At 47.4% G+C, this 24,820-nt stretch overlaps 1 pseudogene across 1 annotated transcript in view; it reads left to right on the top strand.

Annotated features, from left to right (window-relative positions):
• LOC144374858 (E3 ubiquitin-protein ligase TRIM35-like) overlaps nt 1-24,618 on the top strand; it is a 57,934-nt pseudogene extending 33,316 nt beyond the window's left edge. The window contains exons 8-12 of the transcript XR_013434125.1: nt 1,232-9,129; nt 10,368-10,443; nt 19,188-19,277; nt 20,957-21,165; nt 23,085-24,618. The product of XR_013434125.1 is annotated as an E3 ubiquitin-protein ligase TRIM35-like (transcript). The remainder of the gene's footprint in view (nt 1-1,231; nt 9,130-10,367; nt 10,444-19,187; nt 19,278-20,956; nt 21,166-23,084) is intronic.
• Nucleotides 24,619-24,820: the final 202 nt, after the last annotated feature.

The following is a 24,820-nucleotide window of genomic DNA, read 5'->3' as shown; positions in this document are numbered from 1 at the left end:
ATAGCCAAATGAACTTGGAATAAGGTGCAACCAGGAAATGAAGCTGCACATGACCACATAGCTGATCCATTTCATGGGTGAGGACACTTGGATTCCATGATGCTGGAACAGAAAGCTGGCCATCAGTGATCTGAAGACTGAAATCACTAGTGAAATGATTGTTGGGTGGGTTTTGGAACTTGGAACATTTTTCTAATGAGACTGAGGCATTAGGGGCTCAGAAGGTCAGGTTGAAGGATGTCAGGTTGTGCTGCAAACACCCTTGGGCTTCAGCAAGGTGCCAGGGCAAGTGTCAAATCTGAGACTGTTGCTGCAAGTGTATATCAACAATCAGGTCAGTTATGCAACCCTGCTCCTGAAGGCCTCTCTGCTCATGGTATAGGATCGGAGACTACAGAGAGTCCATCCTAGAAGGTAAACTGAGATGCTTCTGTTACACTCTGCAGCAACCTACATCCAGAACTAAATTTGGCACATCAATTATGAAACAGGGAAGTTCTGGCAATTGGGAAGCTCACAGAGCCAACCAGGCAGAGGCAGAATTTCTTTGCTGGTGTCCTCCACACCCAAAGGCATAATTCATTAGGCAGAGAACTCGGGCACAGCTCTCCAGCTTCCTTCTAAGAACTGAAGCCCACAGGCACAGCCCGGCTCTGGCTATCCTGCTTAGCAAGCTGTCTGGAGATGGCTTTGAGTAAACGCAGACTCCCTAAATTAAATCAACAGGCTGCCAGTTAAGATTTTACAGGATTTTTGTTGCCAAGAAAACCGTAGCCTGGACAACAGGGTCTTTAGATGGACACAACTGCACTGCCAGGCATCTTGGGCCTTCAGGAGAGCACAGGCCCAATCCTGGAGGCTGCCAGCTCCCCGCAGAAGGCTTCAGGAAACCACAGCCAGTTAATTCTGCCCCAAAGTTGCCCCAGGGCGGCTGTGAAGGACCCTGGAGAAGGGCAATATCTTCATGGACAGAAGATGGACTGGCACCACTGACTCGCCAAGGGATTAGCTCCAGGTGCCAGCAGGGGTCAACATGCAGATGACCATGAGCTTTGTCAGGTGTCCAGCCGGAGCTAATTTGCACCTCAAGCTGGTGACCAATGTGTGGCTGTGGGCCTGAAGTTGCCTCTTTTCTTTTTAAGTGGGAAAATGATATGGCTGTGTCTAGCCTTCCTCCCAGGGTTCCCTTCAGGTGGGACTCGAGGGTGGATGCTTATCATTTTCTCTACAGGCTGAATGAGTTTCTCCTGGAGGAGAAAGAGGCCTTGCCTGTGACCCAAGCCTCACCTCTGTGTGCAACAGGAGCCGAGAAGGAGCAGGTGTTGGCAGGTAGAAATGCACATGGGCTCCCTCTGCCGTGGATCTTGGTATGGAAACCTGGCCCACACAGGGCTGGAAGATTTTATTTTTCTGGGAATTTTGAATCGGATCTAGGAGACAGCAAATGGATTTCTCTGTGTGGCCTAACTACAAAGATGCCAGTGCCTCTACTTAGCAGTGGCAGCCATGGGCACAAACAGCAGAAAGGTGGTCTGCAGAGAAGAAGCAAATGTCTCTGCAAAGCAGGCCAGGGTGGGCTGGGGGACAAGAGAGATGCAGAGCTGCTTCGTGATTGCTTGCCTGACTCATTTCTGGGATGGAACCATCTTTGGGTTCCATGAAATAGTCTTGACTCCTTTTTTTACTTTTATGGTAACTGTCTATATTTAAATAATCATAGATTCAGAAGGACTTGCAAAGATAGTACAGAGAGGCCCCATGGTCCCTACTCTCAGTTTCCCCCACGGTTGCAATTTAGGTAACTATAGTACCATGTCAGGACCAGGAGCCCACAGTGGTGGAGTGTGTCTTGGGCCATTTTACGCCCCTCATAGATTTGTGTAGACACCGCCACCCTCAAGATGCAAAACTGCTCCATCCCAGGAGGATTCCTTTCTCTGATACCTCTTTAGTCACCCTCCACCCCCATTCCTAAGCCCTGATAATTACCAATCTGTTTCTAAACTCTGTCATCTGGTCTTTTTGTGACTGTTCTATCCATGGAATCATGTAGTTGTAACCCTTTGAGACTGGCCATCCTTCCCCCACTCTGAGCATAATTTCCTAGAGATCATTCAAGTCACTGCATCAGGAGTCTATTCCTTTTTCACATCCAACAGTAAGTATCCGTGGTGTAGATATACCGGTTTGTGTAGCTGTTCACCTCTTGAGGGCCTTCTTCGGACTATTATGAATAAAACTGCTCTAACATTTGTACACAGATTTATGTGTGAATATGAGTTTTCATTTCCCCGGGAACAATGCTGAGGAGAGCAATTGCCTGGCCCCTGGTGTTGTAGTTTGGATCTGGGATGTCCTCTAAAGCTTCCTGTGTGGAAGGCTTGGTCCCCAGCTGGTGGCATTATTGGAAGGTAGTGGAAATGTTGGGAGGTGGGGCCTAACTGGAAGAGGCAGGTCACCGGGGGCTGCTCTTGAAGTGTGTATTTTGTCCCTGGACCTTACTGCTCACCCCCACTCTGTCTGCTTCCCAGCTGCTGTGGGGAGGTAAGCAGCTCTGCTCCACCCTGGCCCTGCACCATGATGATCCACTTCACCATATGCCCAGAGACAATGAGGCCAGCCAACCATGGATGGAACCTTTTGAAACTATGAGCCAAAGTAAACCTTTCATTCTTTTAAGTTATCTCAGGTATTTTGTCACTGCAATGAAAAGCTGACAAACACATCTGGTAAGTGTGTGTTAAATCTTTTAAGAAACTGCCAAACTGTTTTCTGGAGTACCATTTTCCATTCCTTCCAGCAACATCTCACTAATCTAGTTTCTCTGCATGCTCAGTAGCATTTGGAGTTGCAACTACTTGTATTTTACTTTTTTAATAAGTGTGTCGTGATTGCTCACAGAGACTTACACTTGTATTTCCCTTATGGCTAGTATTGTTGAATACCTTCTCATGTGTGTATATGCTATCTGTATATTCTCATTGATAAAACATCTCTTCATATCCACTGTCCATTTTCTAATAGGATTGCGTATTTTTAAATGTTTTACTGTTAAATTTTAATATAAACTTTTCTTAAGAAAACAAGTTTGAAATGGGCCTCTGCTACTTGCACAACTGAGACTTATGGATTGTCTGTGTTGCACTTAATGACAATCACGATAATGGCTGACATTTATTAAGCCTGTACATGTGCCAGACACTGTTCTCTAGTGACATCCAGGTCTTAGCTTACTTGATAAATGTTTTGTTTTTCTAAGCAGAGTATATTTTGTTATAAACATTAATTGCCAATACAATTTAGTTTACAAATCTAATCGTTGGCATAAACAAACAGCACAGACAATACACATTGCTTAAATTCTAATTGACTGCATTTATTTGTGTCTCAATTTACTGAGAGAAATGCAAGCCACTGCTCTGAGTCAGTGAAATAAGCATTCACATTTTAAAAAGTGATGTCATGCATGCATGTTTTTCATTAGTGTTAGGTAAATTCCTGACAATTGTCAGTTCAACTAATTCCACATAAATCTCCCAAACCTTTGTCTCCTCCTAAAGTAAAGGCAGAAAATAAACACTCATTTATATTATATGTTTTTACAAAATCACATTGGTGCAAGTAATATGGACACACATGTGTTGATCACGGCTTCTGAAGTGAGGCAAACACCCCATTTTCTGAGGTTTAGAAAGAGGTCAGAGGCTCTGTGAACGTCCCCAGGGAGACTATCCAATTGGTCTTCAGTAGAACTACCTGGGTCAAAGGCAGGGGTCCCTTTGGGGACAGAGGTGCTCCTTGTGCCCCAGTGGCTGCAAGTGTGTGATTACAGGGTGATCAGGTCATTGGGCAGCAGCTGCCCTTGGATTCTTAGAGATAAATGAATCGGGTCCCCACGGTGCAGCCTGGCAGTGTGTGGAGATTCAGGGTCTGAATGCTGTTTCCACAGTGCAGCCTGAGCTGTGAGGAGCTGTGAGAGTCTGCACAGAGGCAGGGGTATGTATCTGCATGGCATGGGGGGCCACACACCTTGACTGAGGTCCAGAGGCAGCACCTAGGGAACCAAACCCCACCCACCCACCCTACCCAACACTGACCATTAAACACATACCCGCCCCACCCAACACTTACTCGGCAGGTGCAGAGACAGTCTCTGGTCTTGTCTTCTTTAGCAAAGTTTCCTGGGAACTTTGAGCACCAAGCTGTGACGAGCTCAGCCCCTGCCCAGCCTCTCTTCCGTCTTCTCCCTGGTCTCAGTGCCACCCTTCCAAGCTTCCTAGCTTTGACCTCGCTGATTCCTTTGGTCTCTCCCAACCCCTTCTCCTTTGGACTCGATGCCTGTCCCGTTTCCTACTAACTGTACGCTTTTCTTTTCATCACTGCTGCAGGTGACTTTGCCTCACCCCAGGAAGCCCCAGGACTCTCCCACTGGGAAGATGTCCAGGCAGTAGCTCTGCCCAACCCTCACTCCCTCTCTTTCCAATATTATTTTCCCTTCTCTGCCCCAACATTCAAATTGAGGCCTCACCACTGAACAGGTGAGGTTGTTTGCAGAGTGTCTATTTGTTATAAATGGGGTAGATGCTCCCTGTACAGATTTTGTGTGTGTGTGTGTGTGTGTGTGTTGCCCACAACAACCTAGCACTCAAACAGAAGCTAGATAGAAATGGAGCAGCCCTCCCCACTTCTCCTCTTTCTTCTTTGGTCTCTGCTCTCAGGTAGTGATGTCCTGCTCCCCCTCACCCCCACTGTCCCCACCCCACCCTCCTTCCCAGTGAACATGGAGGACTCCACCAGGTGCTTCCCTCCCCTGGCAGCAGAGGATCCCTTATTGGGTGCCATCACCATGGCAACCCCCTGTCTCCACTCCCCCTCCCTCACTTTTCAGAGCCAGCAGATCTGTGGAGTTCAGCTCCTTAGGGCCGGGAGGGAAGGCGGGTGGAGAAGGAGGGAGGGATCCTGACAGCCAGGGCATTCGTACATTTGAGGTTTGCTTGGAATCCAGATCCTAGCTTGGCATGCAGTGCAGCCTCCATTGCCTCCACGCACTGAAGGAAATGCTTTTGCTATCCGCAGGCAGTTCAGTTCCCTCTGACATGGGCCATCTTGGCCTGAGACTCCTGGGTGGTGGCCTGGGACACTCATGGAGAGTGTGTTGTACAAAGGCACTTACTGGATGTGGAGCAGAATGATGTCTCTCCTGCTGTCCCTGCAGCCCTGTGGGGGGAGTTCAGGAGAGGACAGCTGCATAAGCTGCAAACCCCAAAGTCAGGTAGGGCTGTTGGTCATTCTGACACCCCCAGGCACCCTGACAAGCATCCTTGAGTCCTGATGAGGAGTCATCTTGGGAGATATATGTCCATGTGACCCCCCTGCAGAAGCTCGCAGGGCCTGGGCCCCAGCTGCGGGAAGCAGGCCGGGGTCTCCGCAGAGCAAACATTCCACTCATCCTCTACATTCAGCAGGCCACCTTCAGATCCTTGACAATGCTGTTGTAGTTAATAAAAGGATTTCAAAGCATGGGCTGAGTTCAAGGTAACCTTTAATCATTATGTGCAGTCTCAGTGACCAGAGGTGTGGTGGTCGAGGGTGAGGATGATGACATTGATGGGAGGTGATGTCATTCTGAAACATACTGCACAGGGATGATCCTCAAAGTCATCAAGTCATGTGCAAGAATCCCAAAACAAAAGGACAAATACTACATGATGTCGCTTATATGATATACTTAGAATCAGACAAATTAATAGAGTTGGAAAGTTGATCAGAGGTTAGGGAGAAAAGAATGGCTTTAATTGTTACAGATGAATGTTGGCGAGATGAAAAACTTCAGGAGATGGTTGGTGACAGTCACACAACACTGATTGTATAGAGTGCCACTGAATGAGATACTTAACAATGTCAGTGGGCTGGGATGTGGCTCAGTGGTACAGGGCTTGCCTAGCATGTGCAAGGCCCTGGGTTTGATTCCCCACACTGGAAAAAGGGGAAAACTTACATTTTGAATGTTTTACCACCATTAAAAGTGAGTCCTTCCCAAGAAAACTGAGTGAGGAAGGTTGGGTAGTAGATAGTGAGGATGGTCACATGGAGGTGCCCCCAGGAGGAGTCCTGCTCTGCAGGGCACTTCAATCCTCCTGCTGCACCTGCCCTCTCCTGTCTACAGGCTGATAGTGAGCAGCTAAGCCTCCTGCATCAGGGGCTCCCTCCTGTGTTCCCTGAGGGCACAGAAGGCACTATAGATGACCTATCCTCTCCCTCTAGGATCCCACCACACTTAGGAACCTCCAGGGTAAAAATTAGTCTGGGTTTCTACCTGTGGCTCCCTCTGGTAGACCCAGGCTGGTCATGTGGGCTGTGAGGACTCACTGGTCCTGAGGAAATGCCACAACACAGATGTGGCTGACACCTCCTGAGGGCTGCCAGGGGGATGCCCTGCTCTCCTGGGACCCCTGCATGAAGCCCTTGCCAGCTCCAGGCCTGGGCTTCCTGCAGCCCCTTCCCACCTTGTGAGTCACTGTCCTAACCCACCAGCCTTCTGACAGAGCTGGAAACAGGCATCAAGCATTTTGGGAAGCTATTTTTAGGGTTCATCTGTTCTATCTTCTTGCTTCTCTAGATTCCATATTCTCTCACCCCCAGATTTGAAGGAGCTAAAGATTCTCAAAAATCATTCATGGTTCCCCCAATGTGCAGGCTGTGCCTCACCCCCACCTTCCCCCTACCACTCTCTCCCTTCCCTCTCGCCACCATCACTCTCTGCCTCCCCGGCTCCATGGGCAGTGGGGAAAGCAGCCCTTTGTCTGACATCATCTCCCACTCCCTGGCCTGCTAAGAGTTACTTGCTCAGTCAATCCCCATTCCACCAGAGGAGACTGTCCAATTGCCATGAAACCTACTGCTGGCCAATCAGAGAGCTCGGAGGTGATGTCATGGTGAGAGAGGAGCAGTGGTGCTGATGTTGAGAGAAGCCGAGGGTACCACTAATTGAGGGAGTGAGGAGAGAGCAGGTCGCTTGCTTCAAACTGGGCTGCAGGTAAGAAGACATGAGATGCAAAGGGTCCGAGGTTTTCAAACAAAAGAAAGAAACAAAATAGCAGCCACCAAGAGGAGAGGTGGAGGGTCTGGGCCCTTTGTGTTGCCTTTGGTTTCACTCAGTCATTTAAACTTTGTCAAGCCTTGGGGAAAGCAGGACCAGGCAGGAGATGGTGCTTGGCGAGGGGCGAGGGGCCAGGGTGGGACCCTCACTTTTGTTCCAGAGCTCAGGAGAGAGGAAGTGTGTAAGGAGGTCCTTGGTGAGTTATTTTTGCATTAAAATATTTTGTTGCTGAGGGAGAAAGGGTTGGCTTGGAACCTGGTTTCCCCTGGAACTGCTTCTGACCTGAAGACCCATTTCAAGCCTGAAGCTGCCCTGTGTTTGACAGTTTCAGCTTTCCTGGTCTTTCTTTCCCATTTTCTTTTTTTTTTCCTCTGGAGGCAACTTTTTTTATTAAAGTATAATTGGCAAAAAAAAGTATATATTTTTTTAATATCTGTATACGTTATGGTATGATTAATTCAAGCTCATTAACGTATCCTTTACCTTGTATACTTAGAATTTTTTGTTGTGAGAACATGAAGTACTCTGTTAGCAGTATTCAAGTATACTATATGTTATTAACTACAGGCTTAACAATAGATCTCTTTAACTTATTTATCCTGTCCAACTGAATTTTCACCCTTTGACAAACATATCTCTGGCAACCACCATTCTACTCCTGTGCTTCTACAAGTTAGATTTTTCAGATTCCACATGTCAGTGAAATCCTGAAGCATTTTTCTTTCTGTGCCTGGCTTATTTCACCTGACATAAGGATGTGTTCTGTAGATATATCTGTATGGTTGCAAATGACAGGATTTCCTTTTTTTTCCTACTCAGAGTAGAATTCCATTCTCTTTGTGTATGTGCATGTGTTGGGGGGGGTCTTCTTCCATTCATTCTTTGATGGGTAGTTACATTGGCTCCATATTTGGGGTATTGTGAAAATGTTGCAGTTAACATGGAATTGTAGATATGTATGTTTGATATAATGATTTCATTTTTTTGGATATTTACCCAGAAGTAGAATTGCTTGTTCATATGGTCCTTCTATTTTTAATTTTTTTGAGAGAATTCCACACTGTTTTCCATAATGGAAATTCCTACCAACAGTGAACAGGTTTCTTCATATTTCCATCAATCCTTATTGCTATTGCTTGGATCTTGAATATTCCATGTGTTGAAGGTATAGGTCTCAGCCTGAGGTGCTACTGGGAGATGGTTTTCTTTCCCATTTTCATCCTTCTCCTTTGTCTCTCCATCACCTTACTTTCTCCTCTTGGTACTAAGGATTCAATGAGATCATCCCCTCTGCCTCGCCCCACCCCACCATGAGGTCAACCTGATCCTACCTGGCGGGGGAATGGATAAAAAAAAATGTGGCATTTATACACAATGGAGTATTACTCTACATTAAAAAATGACAAAATCATAGAATTTGGAGGGAAATGGATGGCATTAGAGCAGATTATGCTAAGTGAAGCTAGCCAATCCCTAAAAAACAAATGCCAAATGTCTTCTTTGATATAAGGAGAGTAACTAAGAACAGAGTAGGGACGAAGAGCATGAGAAGAAGATTAAACAGGGATGAGAGGTGGGAGGGAAAGGGAAAGAGAAGGGAAATTGCATGGAAATGGAAGGAGACCCTCAGGGTTATACAAAATCACATACAAGAGGAAGTGAGGGGAAAGGGATAAATAATACAAGGGGGAGAAATGAATTACAGTATAGGGGGTAAAGAGAAAAGAGGGGAGGGGGATAGTAGAGGATAGGAAAGGCAGCAAAAAAAAAAAAAACTCTGAGGCTGCAGGAGCGCAGGCCTGCCACGCCCTGGTCCTCCCTCTTCACTCAGACCCCCACCATTCCAGGAGTTTAGGCATTTTCCTTTTCTCATGCCTGGGACCCGGGACCCGGAGCTTTGATGTCCAGTGGCCGGCTCTGTCTCATGTGGTGGTGCTGACTTTGTTTTATTTCTCCCAGGAAGATGTGATCAGGTGTGGAGGAGCCTCATTGTCCTGAAGCTGGGCAGGTCTGCAGGATATCATAGGCGGGTAGGTCAGACATGTTCAGGGTGCCCTTGTCTGAATACCCCAGGCAGGGATGCCCCTGTGTCCCAGGGACAAGAGAACACTAATAGGGGTTGCTGGAAGTGGCCTGCTGGAGCCCTGGGGAGTGAGAAGATCGAAGGGAATGTGGGAGAATCTGTCTCCATGGAAGCTGAGGCCCCCTCTAGGGGTTAGAGAGCTCTCCCACGGGTGGGTGCCAGGGGGAATGAGATCATACATCAGATGTGGAAATGATCATAGTGCTGGAGTGGAAGGAAGGCAGAAGGGGCAGTTCTGATCTGTGGCTCCACAGAAGTGAACCAGAGCCTCCCAGAGCCCTGTTCTCTCCTGTAGCTCACTGAGCCCCTCCCTGCCTTGCTGTTAGAAACAGTGCTTCTAGCCGGCTCTGAGGCTGCCTAGCTCCTGCCAGCTTGTCCCAGACCTCTTTTTATCTCCAGCTCTGCCCAGCCACACCTGCAGCTTTGGAGTGAGCAAGGATCTTTAACTGCTAGATGGGTTCACCACAGAGCATGCTTCCTTGTGGGAAGTGAGTTTCCCTCACTGAAGCCATTCAAGAAGAAGGGGGATGACCACCAGCAGAGAGGCATTAGAGGAGACTTCTGTGTTGCATTGGAGATAGGTTTAGTGTTCCTCACTAAGACCTGTTTAGTAGATTATGAAATGAATTTTGTGGATTATAACCAGTATTTCTTTTAATTATATGAGATAAGGTAGAAATGAAAAAATTAGAACACAGCCAATATAATGGGTAAATTAGGTTTTCTCTGCCTTTTTACTTAGTAATGTATTTTCAGTTATGTGTGTATTTGTGAGTATGTGTCTATATCAGGAAGTACACTATATATTGTACACTATATGTGCTCATTGGCAGATACAAAATGAATGCCTGAAAGTTACAGTTCATTCCAAGTGTTATTTTAATTGGGAGACTGTTTCTTTCGTGAGATACTGTGTTCTAAAGGTTTGGTCTAGCATGTTCCCCCAGAGTCCAGTGTTTAGTAGACATACAGTAGTCCCCTCTTATCCATGGTTCTGTTTTTCTCTTTTTCAGTTACTTGCAGGCAACTAAGTCCAAAAATATTAAGTGGGAAATTCCAGAAATAAGCCATTTGCAAGTTTCAAATTACTTTTATCAGTATATAATGATAAATACTCTATTTTATTACTAGCTATTGTTGTTTATCTCTTGCTGTGACTTATTTATAAATGAAGTCTTATCATAGGTATGTATGTGGAGGAGAAAGCAGTATATCCTAGATTTCAGGCACCTGTGGGATATTTTGGAACGTGTCTCCATGGGTGAGTAGGACTCCGGGTTATACTGTTGGTGGGGTGTTCCTCACATTTTTGCTTGGATGAGTGGTTCATATCTAGATTCCATCTTGGCTCCATGAAAGGGATCTGAGGGCCAGGTGAGACTGGCCACTTTCCCTCCTTTGACCAGGCAGTTTAAACCACGTGCCTTCTCTAGGAGGAAAGAGGGTTGATTGACAGTATTTAAAACATAGCAACACAGATTGACAAATGGGGATATAATAAGATAGTGGAACAGGAAAGGACACAGGGCAAAGAAAGCAGGATAGGTGAGGAGGAGAGAGGTCAGAGTCCACCTTCAATTGATACGCAAAAAGAACAGGAATGTTCAGATCTGTTTTTCTTGATTTTACATATAGGATTTCAAATTATCAAGATCATAATCAAAGAAAAGACTAATTTTTCCAGAACACTTAAGATCCTGCATTCTATGTCCCTTTTTACAGTTTTATATTGTTTCCTGCTTACCCAAGGACTTTCATTTGGAGACAGAATTCCTAGAAAGTTTGAAGTCATAGATGGAAAGAAATGAGTTTTTATTTACTTTTTTTGGAAGAGGCATAGAAATTTGGGTGGAATTTGTAATGAGGAAAAATTCAATTTTTTATATTGCTTATTAGAGGACCAAACTCTTTGTTAGCTTGAGAAATGAACATGCATCATGCATTACCTGGTTTGCTTGTTAAATTAGCTTTTGCTATATTTAGAAATGTAAAAGTGTGGGAAAGGTTGATTTTTCTGTTTTTGTTTGAGAATGAGCAAGGACCTCCCCCCCATCCAAAAACTCACCCTTACCATTTATAGTCCCAATAGGAAGGTAGGAGGATCACAGATACATGCACCCCACACATATTCCTCTCCCACCTGCCCCCACTCACATGTACATACCTATGTTTCTCCCCCACCAAAGCCCAAAGCTTTTTGCTCCTTTCTTTTAGAGCTATGTGCCCTGCCTGCTTTGGGTCCTGCTGTCAGAGATGAGAGGCAGAAGAACAAGACAGATCAAAAGGGGCGGGAGCCCGCAGTGGCTGGCCTGGTTTATGACAGGCACTGGCAAATCTAGAGTTTATAGAACAAGCTGGAGAATGTGAATCTGGGGGAAGGAGGACAGGAAGTGTGCTGGGAGTCGCTGGGTCCCTGGACGGGCATCTGTGCCTGAAATCCAGACAGAAAAGGGAGCAAAGTGCAAAGTGCAGAGTGTGTATGTGAGAACAAGTGGATAGACAGCATCCAAAGCTAACTGCTCCCTCCACATGCAAGGGACTGTTGACCCAGGGTCAGGGCTGCCTGCCACTTACATTCAGCATCTCAGACACAGCTGTCTCAAGAAGCATACCATGAGGGCTTTCTGGAGAAAATTATTCCAAGAAGTACTGTAGATAGTAAAAACTGATCAAATTAAAAAAAAACTTGAATACGAAAAGGACATATAATGGTCATGAACAACCAGAACAATAGCGTTTAGAGCCATCTAATTATAGTAAATGTATTAACAAAGCTGAATGCAAATGTCAAGTATCTTAGGCTAGGGATATGTTGAGTAAGGTGATCATGTAGTCTTTCTTACTACTCTGCATAGTGCATACAGTAGGTTTTAAAAAAATATTTGTTGAGTGAATAACATTAAAAAAAGAAATTGGTAATGATAATACAAAACTGAAAAATCCAGATCATTTTGATAGAACCAGGTTTGTAGAGAGAGGAAATAAATTTTGTTAAATCTCTTATCTCATGCAAAGAAAATCAGTGGACACTATTTTATACTTAACTTATACTTAACTTGTGTACTTATAGTTGTAAGTGATATCCATTTAAAGTTAAAATTAAAGTAATGCAAAAAAATAAGCTCTGGAGAAGAATGAAAGAAAAAAGAAATAAAAATGATGTTGCAAAAGATAAGGGGTCTCTTTCAGTATAGTTAAATTTGGGCTGGAATTAGAACTCTGATCTTTGGGCCTCAGACAGGCACTAGATTTCCTAGACCCTTTGTCTCTTCATCTGAGAAGAGATGGGAAATAAAAATCTAGAGATTCCCTTGACTCCTTTCATCTGTGGGACTGCAGAATGGGCAAAGAACTTGACCCTCTGGGGATGTTGACAAGTTCTCTTGCTTTTTCTGTCCAGATATGAAAAGGACTCAATTTATTATGCTTGATAGGTTAGGTGTAGGCTATCAAATGGGGATTGTCTGAGGCCATAGCTAAACCCAAGGACAGCTTAATGGTAAGAATTTAAAGCATGAGGTCACCCAGGATAGGGAGGCAATTTGGAGATAGTCAACTTCAACCATGTGCCATGGGCATCTCTTCTTGCTCCCATGTAGGGGCAGGGCTGGGTTTGAGAACAGCATGGAGCTTTGTCAGGAACAGTATGAAATTTGATGTAAAAAGATTATGGTTCAAATTATGCCTATCCCTTCCTGCTTGTCCCACTTCAGGGAAACAAAATTGCTAAACTGACCATGTGGAAAATGGGTCCAATCATATTCATTTCATAGGTTTCAGGGAGAGTGAATGGTAAAATGTATACACATGGATTACAATAATGCAAACATAATAGACACAGGAAAAAACAAGAAAATGCTGAAAGTGTAAACTCACTAGAGTGCAAATACTTATTTTCTTTTCTCTGTCAATAGATTTTTCTGACATTCAGGGCTAGTATGTTTGCAATTGAAGCAGTTTGTGTAAGGTGCATAAGCACACATGTACCGGGAAGCTCCTGGTTAGCCATGGTGCACTGTCAAACATCCATGTCATTGTCAGGAGTGAAATTACAGAGCTTGCTTCAGGTGCTTGTGCCTGAGACTGCTCCTGACTCTGGGACCCCACCCAGAGCCTGACTCACAATCCCAGTTCTCTGCCTGTCCTGAATAATAATTCACACCCTGAACTTGACTTCTGCCATGCTGAATCTCTTGTATATATTGAATAGGAGATTAAAAATAGCCTGGGAAGTCCCATCACTGTGGATTATCTGGGGTTGTCTAATGGCTTCCTCTTGGCATAGCCATTAGAACCTGGAGGGCCTCCTCAGACCTAGGCCTCCAAAGTTCTGCTGTCAGCAGCAGGTCATTCCTAGAAGCACAATTATGCTGCATTCTGAAGCTCTCGACCATTTGCCGTCTCCTCTTGAAGCCCTGAAAAGCAAACCTAAGAGGAGCTTTGATACTACCAGTCCCCAAAGCCAGTGAATCACATACCATTCTGTCTGCCAGCCCCCTCTATGACTCACTCATCCCTAAATGGTCTTTACTCTAATCCCCCTTTCTTCCTTGATGACATGGTCCACAGTATTGCAGGAGACCCTGCTGAAGACCTGCAGAGCATCTGTAGAACTCCCTAAGATTCCCCTCCTGGGGTTATTCTAGGACTTAACAGAGGACTTGGCATGGAATTCAATATTTATAAATAGTGTGGAAAGACTGAAAACCACCTTCATGAAAAAATAATTTAACTCCTTTTGATTTTAAACTCAAATAAGACACATGCTGCCCATCAGAGCCCCTGGTCAGCATGAAATAAGCTCGGTTACTGTTCTAAGATGGTACAATTCCAGTCAAATGTAAAGACATGTGACACTGAGGTCACTTAATGCAGCTAATACCAGGTGAATATAGAACTTGACCTGGACTCCTAAGAGGCCAGTCCAGTGCACAGCTGGAAGAAGCCCTTCCCACTCTGCCTGTGGCTGGAGGACCTGGCTCAGCCTTCATGGTTCCCCCACCGTGAAGCTGCCATACCAATTCTGTGACAGAGTTCCTATATTTGGCCTCCAATATCCTTGCCAAGGAGAGCTCTATTCAAACCATTTGGTCATCCATTAGCTGCTTATCCCTCAAAAATAGTCCGCGTGGGCCTGGGCACATCCTGAGAGTCCTATTTGGGCATTTCTTAGAGTGACAAGAACAGTGCGACTCACTGTGCCACGTGGGCAGTCAGAGCATCTGGGAGGCAGTGTGCATGCTGGGGGTGGCGGCACCAGGTGGTGCCTGATCACTCAGCACTCTCCCCTGCCTGTTCCTGTTACTAACCGACTTGTAGAAAGCCGGGGAGCATGGTCCTGCTGATGCTCCCTGTGGCGTCCTGTCTGCATGCTCACCTTTGGATGCTGCTCTGCTGGCCTCAGAGTGGGCTGTTCCTCTCATCCAGCCTGGTGTTTGAAGGGGTGAAGGGGCCAGTGTGAAGGAGAAAGGTGCCAACGCTGGAGTCCAGATGCTTGGGCTCCTGACCTTTCTCTGCCAGCAACTTGCTGTGTGACCTCAGGACCTCTGTCCCCAGGAGGAAGTCACTAGCATTTCTGATGGGATATTTTTCCTGCGTGGAATTGTTGTGTGCAATGCAGGACATTTAGCCTACCTGGGCCTGATGTATCTCATCATGTGCTCATCAGAAAGTCTCTCCTGTTCCCCAGAATTGAGACAGCTCCTCCGGGAGAGTTCCCTGTTCTGTGATCATGCATCTGTTTAGTGATTTCCTCACCTCTGACATTGTGGTGTTCAAGGGAAATTGCGGGTACTGATATTTTCACTTTAGGCATCTTCTCCTCCCCACCATCCCACCATGAGATCCCTCTCATCAACATCTTTCCTGATTCTAGGGCTTCCCCAGCAGCCAAGCCCTCCCCCATTCAAAACTTACCCCTCTGTGTCTGAGGCCTCGTGGCTGACTCTCTGCTTGGTGGGATGATCCCTCACCAATTTATGTACTGGAGCTTGAGCTGGGGGAAGTGTATGGATGAGTCTGTAGTTGGGAAAGCAGTGCTGGGTGGGACACAAATGAGAGCCCAGGTTGGTCTCCAGCCTGCCTGTACAAAACATTGCCAGCCTTCCCCTCCTAATCTTTTCCCCAAGCTGACACTGCTGCTGAATCTCCTTGTGCTTGTACTTGAACCTGCGCACAGAGAAGGTTTCCTGATGGAACACACACAGGCTCAAATCCCAACTCTGCTTCTTACTGTCTGTGTGACTTGGTGTCCTTTACCCAACTGTGCAGAGCTGCCATTTCCTCATTATCAAAAATAAATTGAGATATGCCTTTGCTTTTCCTTGTACAAAGTAGATGCTGAAGAAATGGCAGCCGTTGTTATTGCTGTCCCCGTAAGCCTCACCACTGCCCTCTACTCTCATTCAAAGAACACCAAAGCCTTTCTAACTGAATACAAGGTACAGACTCCTTCGCTGGTGTGGAGGCCTCTGTGATTTCCCTGTCCCATTCTAGTGTTCAGTCCCAATGTACCCTGCATCAACCCAGTGGGTCCCCTCTGTTCTGAATAAACCCAGTCCACCACTCATTCCACTGTCAAGATGCAAAGTCATTTCACCATTCTAGGCATTTCACCTAAATGGCATGATGGCCCTTCATCACCTGGGGTAAGGCCGCACTGGCATCTGGGCCAGCTGAAGCTGAAGTCCTCTCCTACCTGCTGTGCTGATGCATGCCCAGGCCCACAGGGGTCACTTGACTGACCAGTGGTGTTCCTACAAAGTGCATTGGAGCATGCGCTAGGCTGTGTTTTGCTGTGGTATGACATGGCATGAATGTTGAACCACCTGTGCAAGATGACACTTAGGTCACACCAGCAGGCCGAGTGCTGAGGAGGCTGCTGTCCTGGCTCCACTGACCACTGATGCCAGAGGCTAACCAGGGTGCCACCAGGCTCCTCTCAGGCTGGGTGCTCCTTGGCACTGCTGATCTCTCCAGAGGTCTTGCCTACCCTCTGCCCCCGTATCTTCTGGTCCTTCCTCAGAGCATCCCATACAGAGCAGATCTTTCAGATCTTGGCTGCAACAGAAATGGTGTAGCACTTAGCATGAGGGTTTTTAAGGGTCCCATGTACCCTGAGATTCTTGTACACAGATGCTCTTGAGGAACAAATCAGACCATGTGCAAATGCTGGTTGCTGAGATAAGGTGGAAGAATCATGACTTTGGCTCATGGTTTTGTTATTTACTGAGGGTACTGGTTTCCTAGGGCTGGAGTACCTCACCATAAAACAGTGGTGAGGATTTCAAACTCAAGGTGCCAGCAGGGTATGATTGCTCCAGAGTTGCAGAAAAGATCCTTCCCTGCCTCTTCCAGCTTTTGGTCACCCTGGGCATTCCTTGGCTTGAGGTTTCTTCACTCCAATCTCTGCTTCCATTTTTGTATGGCTTATTTGTGTGTCACTCATAGGGACTTGCCATTGAACTTAAGGCCCACTTGGGTAATCAGAGATGATCTCATTTTGGAATCTTTAATGACATCCGAGGAAATCTTTTTTTTTTCCCTAATAAGACCACATTCACAGTCATTAGGATTAAGATGTGGATGAATCTTACTCAACTCACTCTACTGAATGAAAATGTCACTTGGCCTCTCTGACCCTCAGTTTCTTCATTCATAAAATGCAGATAGTATTGCTACTTCACAACACAGTTATGAAAACTAAAGTAAAAGAGTGTTTACATTGCAAATATTCTATGAGTACCAATTTTATCATGCAGATTCTGATCCAATGGTCATCACCAATTCCTTGACCATGCACACTGCTGATCAGCTCTGTGACATCTCCTGTTCCCTCCTTGGTCTTCCTCCTCTGGCTCCTGACATTCTCTATGTTCCCCAAACTCCTAGCACAGTAGCTTCCATGTAGAATGTTCTTAAATACATGGCACATTTTAAAATTAATCCATAGCCCTAGGCCATGGCTTGAGTTCTTAGGACCATGGAGGAAGCAGTAGTGAGAAACTAGTTTCTCCCCTGGCCACTAGGGAGGAACTTAAAAGTCACAAGATGGGGATGCTCGACTTGGCTCTGCCACCTCAGAACTTTGTGACCTTAGTCTAGCATTTTAACTTCTTTGAGCCCCAGGTCTCTCATCTGAAAATGAAGCTGATGATATCTCTCTTGTTGGCCTAGCTCTGGCTCAGTGAAGCTCAGCTAGGATGCTGTGGGTGCGAAGTGCTCCTTGAGCACAGCCTCATCCTCATTCTGGCTTTGGCCAAGGGCTACATCCTTTGACTCCAAGTACTTGCCCCTGCTCAGCTCCCCTTCTTTTTTCAGGTGGGCTTCTCTGCCTCCTCTTCCATTTCTGATCCATCACCCAGGTTAAGGTCCAAGGCCGCTGCCTCTCCTGGCAAGAGCTTCCTCACTCAGCCCATTGCCTTCAGATAGCCCGGCCCTGAGCAGATTGTGCAGGCTGCAGACTCATGACTGGGGATTTCACATCCAGGCACTAGGCCTGACTCCCTGCTCGGGTCCCGCTGGCACCATCAGGAACAGCCTGATACCAGAGAAAGAAGGTCCATTGTGTGACTCAGGAGAGGCCTGGCAGGGGCCTCTGGACCCAGCACATTGAGGAGAAAGGAGACCGAGACTGTGTGGGCAGCTAGAGCTAGGTCAAGTCTGTGCGCTCTCTAGTCACACAGACCCTCTGAGCCTCATTCTCCTCACTTGTGAATGGAGACGACACTCCTAGCAGGGCTGAGGGGAGGACCACACTGACACAGAGGAAAGGACCCTGACATTCATGACGCATTCTGTGTGCTGGTGCAGGGCAGAAGCTTTTCTCATCTAATTGGTACATCTCTGTGCAGAAGGTCAGAAAAGCAAGGTTCGGACATGTGACATGACTAGCCAAGAGTTGACATCTACAATCACACTTCACTGGTCTAGCTCTTACCCCAGAGCTGGCCCCGCTACTCACACGAGCTCGGACCCTGGCTCCTAGTGGGAAGGCACCATGGCTCTTGGAGGAAAGGGGCTCCAGTTTGGCCTCAGTGTCAGCCACATGAGGATGTGAGAAGGCAGCCTGCTGGCTCGTACCACCTTCCACTGGCAGAGTGACCAGTGGTCAAAGATGGAGCGGCCTGGGTGACAAGCACTCTCCAGAGCCAGCCCTTCCTGTCTTCAGTGAGCTCCAGGCAGTGCCTTCGCTGCTCCTCCTACCTCCTAACTAGCTCAAGGGAGCCCTGAGGACACTGAGCTTTTTCACCCTGACCCTGGCCTGAGCAGTTCCCTGGCAGAATGACCTTTTCACCAGATTCTGACCTGTCTCTTATGCTCTGACAGGGGTCCCTCCCTGGCTCCCCTGGCCTCATGCTGAGTAGGGAGCCCATCTCTGGCTCCCACAAAGCCCTGATATGTCCATTTGTGTCTATGAATCAACCAGGTGTGATGACATTGGGCCTTGATCCTTCTCTTTTTGTGGTCCAGGGTTGTTTTTAGTGGGGTCAGGGAGGGCCTGGGCCAGTGGTTCTTGGAGGGCGGGCAAGAGAGAGGCCATCTAGAAAAAGTTTTAACATCTCTGTCCAACTCTCTCTCACCCCATGTCAGAGCTGGCTGGAGACAGGTGGGGTGTGGAGACAGAAGTTCAGAGGGGTGGTTATTTTTAAAAATATCTCTAGGCAATTCCTACTGGAGACTGGCCTCTCACTAGCATCCTTGCCTTGGGAAGGCCACTGAGCTGCCCAGGGAGACAGAGGAACACCCCTTGTTCATAGGGGTTTGGGAAACTCAAGTTCACATTCAGGCCTCGAGACAAGGAAGCCAACAGCAACATTGGCATTAGTGCCTGAACTTGACCCGGTTAAGTGGAAGAGTGTTAGTATTTGGGGTAGTGAGAGCTGGTGGAAAGAGGACCTAGGAGTGAGGGCAAGTGCAGTACCCCAAGGTTCCTCTGCAGTTGTATAGAGACCCTCCTTAGGCTGAAAATCTATCAGTGGTAAACTATTTCTTTTTTTGTTTCAGAGTTTGACCATGTCCTGAGCTGGTGAGAGATGCCTTTTGTGACTTTCAGTCAGATCAGCCACTAGATCCCAGCAAACATGATCCTCGCAGGTAGGTCCCCACATGGCATGGAAGCATGGGCTATTTCTCTACACATAATGATTTATGGACGCACAGAGACATGTCTACTTGCAGGGCCAAGTAGAACCTGACCCCAAAGTTAAGCAGAAAAGGAGACACACATAATATGAAAACAGGCCTTCAATTTCTGAAAAGCAATGCAGGCCAACATCATCATCTAAACTTGGCTATCAGATAACCCACAACCACACTAGTGGGAAACTAGTGCCATCTCCCAAATTAGTGATTTTTAATTTTTTTTTTTGTGTGTGTAGTATTGAAGATTGAACTCAGGGTGCTATGTCACTGCTACATATCTAGCCCCTTTTTAATATTCTATTTTGAGGCAAGGTCGCACAAATTTGCCAAGGGTGGCCTTGAACTTGTGATTTTCTGGCCCTAGCTTCTGAAGTCGCTGGAATTACTGAACATGCGCCAGTACACCTGGCCCCAAAGTAATGATTTTGAAAGTGAATAAAAATAAGTGCAATTAGAGTTTTTTGACCACCCTCTCTCCCCCCAGTAACAATTTCTTCTTGTGCAAACATTCTGCCTCTGTTCTTTTAGCAGGTCTAACCACAGGCCTGGGAAGAGAGCACAGGGGTAGAGCATGGAGATATCTCCCATGAGGAGGAAGGGCTTTTATTCTTGTCCCAGCCTTTGTCCCACCATGGTGACTCCTGACCATCTCAGTCCCTGGGTTGTGGGTGGGACTATAACTGAAGTTTTTCTTCCTTTTGCTCATTGGTGTATTTTTTCTTTTAAAGTTTTTTAAATGCCCATGCAGTATTTCTGCAGTCACTTATGTTTTCTTAGCTTCACCTTTGTTCATTTCTTGAACAAACAACACCAAGGGGACCCAGGCAGAGAGTCCACCCTCAGGAACAAACCAGAAAGGAAGAGGGGACATGGGGTGGTTGAGGGGTCTCCTAGGGAAAGAGGAGATGCTCCAAGAGTCTGGAGATGGGAAGAGGGCTTCCTGCCTGGGCTGTGGTGGCTGTACTGCTCGGGGCCAGTGTCAGAGATGGTTCCTAGACACTGCATGTCCAGGTTCTCCTGCTGGGTGTGGGGGACAGGTCACCTCCTATTTCCTGTTGAGAAGAAGGGGTGTGGTTGTCCTGGCAGTAGGTGACGGTGGGTTTGGATGACCTGGGATTGTCTTTTCTGTTTAGGCTGGTGTGGGAAACCGTGTAGGAGGAAAGATCAAAGCCAGATGAAAGACAGTGCTGAATGGACAGAAAGAAGAGAACAGGGTAGGAGCAGTCAGTGTCCACAGGCCACACAGTCAGTGGGTAGCAGGACGAGGAGGGGCCTGGGTGGGCAGTGGGTAAAATGCACCACTGTCTGACACCAGCAAGGACAATGGGTGAAAGAGCTAATCCTCGGAGGAGGCTGGTGGTAGAGGCAGAAGCCAAGGCAGCTGCTATTGCTGTGGCTGGTGTCAGATATCACATGTCCCCAGGGCCCTAATTGAGGAGCCTGGGGCCTTACTGTGGCTATGGACCTGGGGCTCTATCAGCCCTCTGACCTTAGGTAGCAGTGCTCAGGACAGAACCAGGCCCAAGGCCACTGGTTTGTCACAGGGACCCAGCTCTCCTGGTCCATGTGCATGTTTTAGGGGGGCCCAGCTATTCTTCAGCAGGTAAGCAGTCCTCGCTCTCATCATGCAGCAGACACAATGGACATGAACTGGTGCGTCATCTTGGACATGGAAGTCATTGAACTGAACAAATGCACCTCGGGCTAGTCCTTCAAAGTCATCCTAAAGCCACCTTCCTTTGATGGGATGCCCGAGTTCAATGCCTATTTTCACTGGCGGCGAGACCCATCACTGGAAGAGATCCAGAAGAAACTAGAAGTGGCCGAGGAACAAAGGAAGGTAAGTGATTCCCTTTTTTTTTTTCCGCTCCCTCTTAGCATGGGCAGGAGGGAGCTAGAGAAGATGGTTTCTTCTCCAGGTATCTGTACGTTGTGCAGGCCCTGGCTCTGGTCAGCACGTGCCAGCCCCTCACTCTGATGCTATCCTTTGAGGGGCACCAAGGCCTCTACCAAATACCCTGTGGGCGGGAAGCAATCTGGGTCTGATTTCAGGCTTCCCCAATTAATAAGGGATGACTCGAGACAAACTCTTGAAAAAAAAAATCTACAGTCACAATAGGAGGGGGCATGGGCTCAGAGGCCAAGTCCAAAACAAATAATTGAGGCTGGTCTGGTGATAGAGAGTTTGAAAGACTATTTGCAAACACTTCTGTCTCATTATACTACTGCCTCACAAGTCCATGGTGGTAAGCAGAACAGGCATTATCCTTGATGTAGATGAGCAAACCAGTCAGAGAGTCAGATGACTTGTGCTGGATGACATAGCTAACATGGGCAGAGTTGGGACTAGAAACCAGTGCTTCAGCTCTGCGTCCAGGTGGCTCTTTGCTTGCCTTTGTTAGAGAGAAAAGCCCACCATTGTGTCACTAGGCTTTCATCACTGAGAGGGCCTTTGGAGACAAGGAAAGGGGGGCTGGAAACCCAGGGCCCATGAGCTCACCTGAGAAGCAATTGGAAAGGTTCACACTGGGGAACATGAGCTGTGGAGGTAGGGTAGACTCCAGGCAGCAAGGTGCCAGCATAGACATTTGAGAGGGCATCTTTCTCTGGAACCTTGATCCTACTCACCTTTATTCACTGGAGGAGACAGCAGGTGGGGTGGGAAAACCTTCTGGGCCAGTCTTTGGGTCACCAGTGGTCTACACCAGAATTATTTGGTACAAAGTTTAAAACTACACATACTTGGACCCTGCCACACACCTCCTACCATGGCTTTCTAGGGTTGGTCTCTGAGGACCATAGAGGTTCCCAGGTGATGCTGACACATGGTGGAGTTTGAGAACTACTGCTTGATCTACACTGTTGTCTGCCTCCAACCCATGGGAAGTTCCAGGTCCTCTCTAGGGACAGAGCTCTAGATTAAGGTCTAGCTTGGGAGCCTGGGTTGCCTCAATGGGTCTACTTCAAATCAATTCTGCCATTTGAACATGATTATACCAGGGACTGTAAGGTGGGTCATTTACCCAGCACCTGCCAAATGCAAGGTGCCATTGTGGGAAATACAAACTAGAAGACAAGAGGATCTGAAAGTTTTCACAGTGAGCAGTAGCATGAGGCAGGCAGGATGCAGCACTGCAGGTGGACACTGCCTTCACAGAGCTCAGGAGGTGCCAGAGCCGCCCTCCAGGCCCGGCCCTGATCAGAGAACGTGGCCCACCTTGAGGAGTCGGCTGAGGCCATGCAGCTGGCCATGTAGCTGGCCATGCAGCTGGCGGGCCGCAGAGGGCGGGGCCTGCCTTTGGGCTGAATTACAAATGAAGGATCTCTTACCTTAAGAAAGCAGGTGAAGGAGGCGGAGGGGAGTGAGCAATAAGCAATAAGGGGAATGGACCAGGAATTCAGGCAGATGGCGCAGACTGGTGACTTGTAGGCGGGGCTTGCAGTGGTCCTGCTCTCCTAGGGGCTCCTCCCGCACAAGCTACCCCAGCAGCTCCCTATAATAAGTCAAGCCAAGCTGCCAGTCCAGCTGTCACAGTAGCCAGATAAGGGGGAAAGAGGCTGGGGGCCCTGCGGGAGGCTGGGCCCCACCTGTCCCTGGGCTCACTCACCTGCCGCATTCTGCCACTCCCAGGACGCCTTGGCCGACACTGCTCCGCTGTTCCTGATAGCCATCCTGTGCTGCCCTTCTCTCACTCCTCTGCCTTCCTTTAGGCCCCGGGAAGCCTGTGTGACCTGCCCTGTCCCTCCCTTTCTTCCCAGGACAAGCATGCGGAAGAGGTGTGGAAAAACAAGGAGCTGAAGGAAGAGGCCTCCAGGTAAAGCCAAGAGGCCAAAAAAGTTTCCAGGAAAGCTGTATAGTCCCGCAGCTCCGGTCCCAGCAGCCTCCCCGTCGACTGCTCTCCCAGCGCTGGGTTTGGGGAGGAGGGGGGGCCTAGGGGCGTTTCCTCTGCTTTTGGTGTTTGTACATGTAAAGAATTGACCAGTGAAGCCATCCTGTTTGTTTCTGGGGTGGGAGAGGGGAAAGAAGGAGAGTTTGGAAAGGAGAAGAAGTCACGGACATTGCGACACTACCCACTGCAGAATCAGGTGACCAAGGCCTCCAATTTTCACGGCTCTGCCTGGAAGAGCAGCCTCCAGGCACCCTGTTGAGGGAAGATGAGAACAAGGGGCAGTGGAAGTTCAGGGTGAATGATGGGCAGAGTCCTGAGGAGCCGTGGCTGCAGGGCCCACAGGATAAGAAGCCCAGCCAGAGCAGTGCAAGGCAGACATGTCACTCTGCCTAGCAGCAGGAGGAATGAGGTGTGTGTGTGTGTGTGTGTGTGTGTGTGTGTGTGTTAACCATCATCTTTTGATCATCATGACCAATGAAACGTTTACTACAAATCTCCAGTGCTTTTTTTTCCTGAATTTGTTTTTTGGGTGACTGGTAGAAAGTTCTAGAAATGTATCCGCCTCCCATCTGATAGCAGGTGCCTCTTAATTTTGCCATCTATGTATCTGAGGTGCTGCTGGGAGAGGTTGGTTAAATTATGCTGGCCTTTGGAATAATTGAAAGGTTTGCTTTTCCCTTCTTTTAAACCTTCCCTGTGGGTTGTTCCTGCCCTGTCCCTCCCTTTCTTCCCAGGACAATCAAGTGGATTGAGTGTAATGAATTGATAAGAAAAGAAACCCAATCTTCCTTACTATGGACTAACATTCTAATATGGTCCCCAGGATTCATTGTAAGAAAGAAGTTGCCTTTATGTGTTAGGCTGCTATAACAAAATACCTTATTCTGGGTCATTTATAAAGGAAAGAGATTTATTGCTCTCACTTCTAGAGTCTGGGAGGTCCAAGATCATCTGGTCAAAGCTGCTCTCCACTCAGTCCTCATATGGCAAAACGGTAAAATGAGGGTAAAGCCCTCATGAGCTCATCACCTCCTGAAGGTCCTACCTCTTAACACTATTGCATGGGGGGTAGGTTTCAACATAGGAATTTGGGGGGAACCTCAATAGTCAGACCCTGGCAGAAGCCTTTCTCACCCTGGAAGCTTTGGGATTCTCAGTGCATCAAACTGTGATCAAGAAAATAAAATGTTTGCTAGTGGAAGGCAGAAAGAGCCATTCAGTACCAGAACTCATGTTCTCCAGGACCAGTACCATGGCTGGAAACAGAAGCCCCTCCCACTCCTCCCCTGCAAACAGGAGCAGGAGGGCAGTCTGCCTGTCCAGGGGCCCAGAGAATTGCTACACCCTGCCCTGCACACTGTGGAGTTTTGTACAGCTTTGCAAATAAACTCTTTGATATTGCCTTTTGTTTTTTCCACCAGTGATATTGCAATTTAGCCTTGTTTTAGGAAAGGATAACTGGAGGATCAACATTGATGGTGGTGATGAAGAAGGAGGCGGCGGCAGCTAATGCTTTGAACATTCTTACTAGATGCCTGGAAATTTTCTGAACTTATATATTATCTCACCTAATTCTCACACCAGCTGGAGGAGAAACTTATTCTT

The sequence above is a fragment of the Ictidomys tridecemlineatus genome, unplaced genomic scaffold (genome assembly GCF_052094955.1).
Source record: "Ictidomys tridecemlineatus isolate mIctTri1 unplaced genomic scaffold, mIctTri1.hap1 Scaffold_91, whole genome shotgun sequence".
Lineage (NCBI taxonomy): Eukaryota > Metazoa > Chordata > Mammalia > Rodentia > Sciuridae > Ictidomys > Ictidomys tridecemlineatus.
The sequence above is the reverse complement of the archived record's forward strand: the minus strand, read 5'-3'. Positions and strand labels throughout refer to the sequence as shown.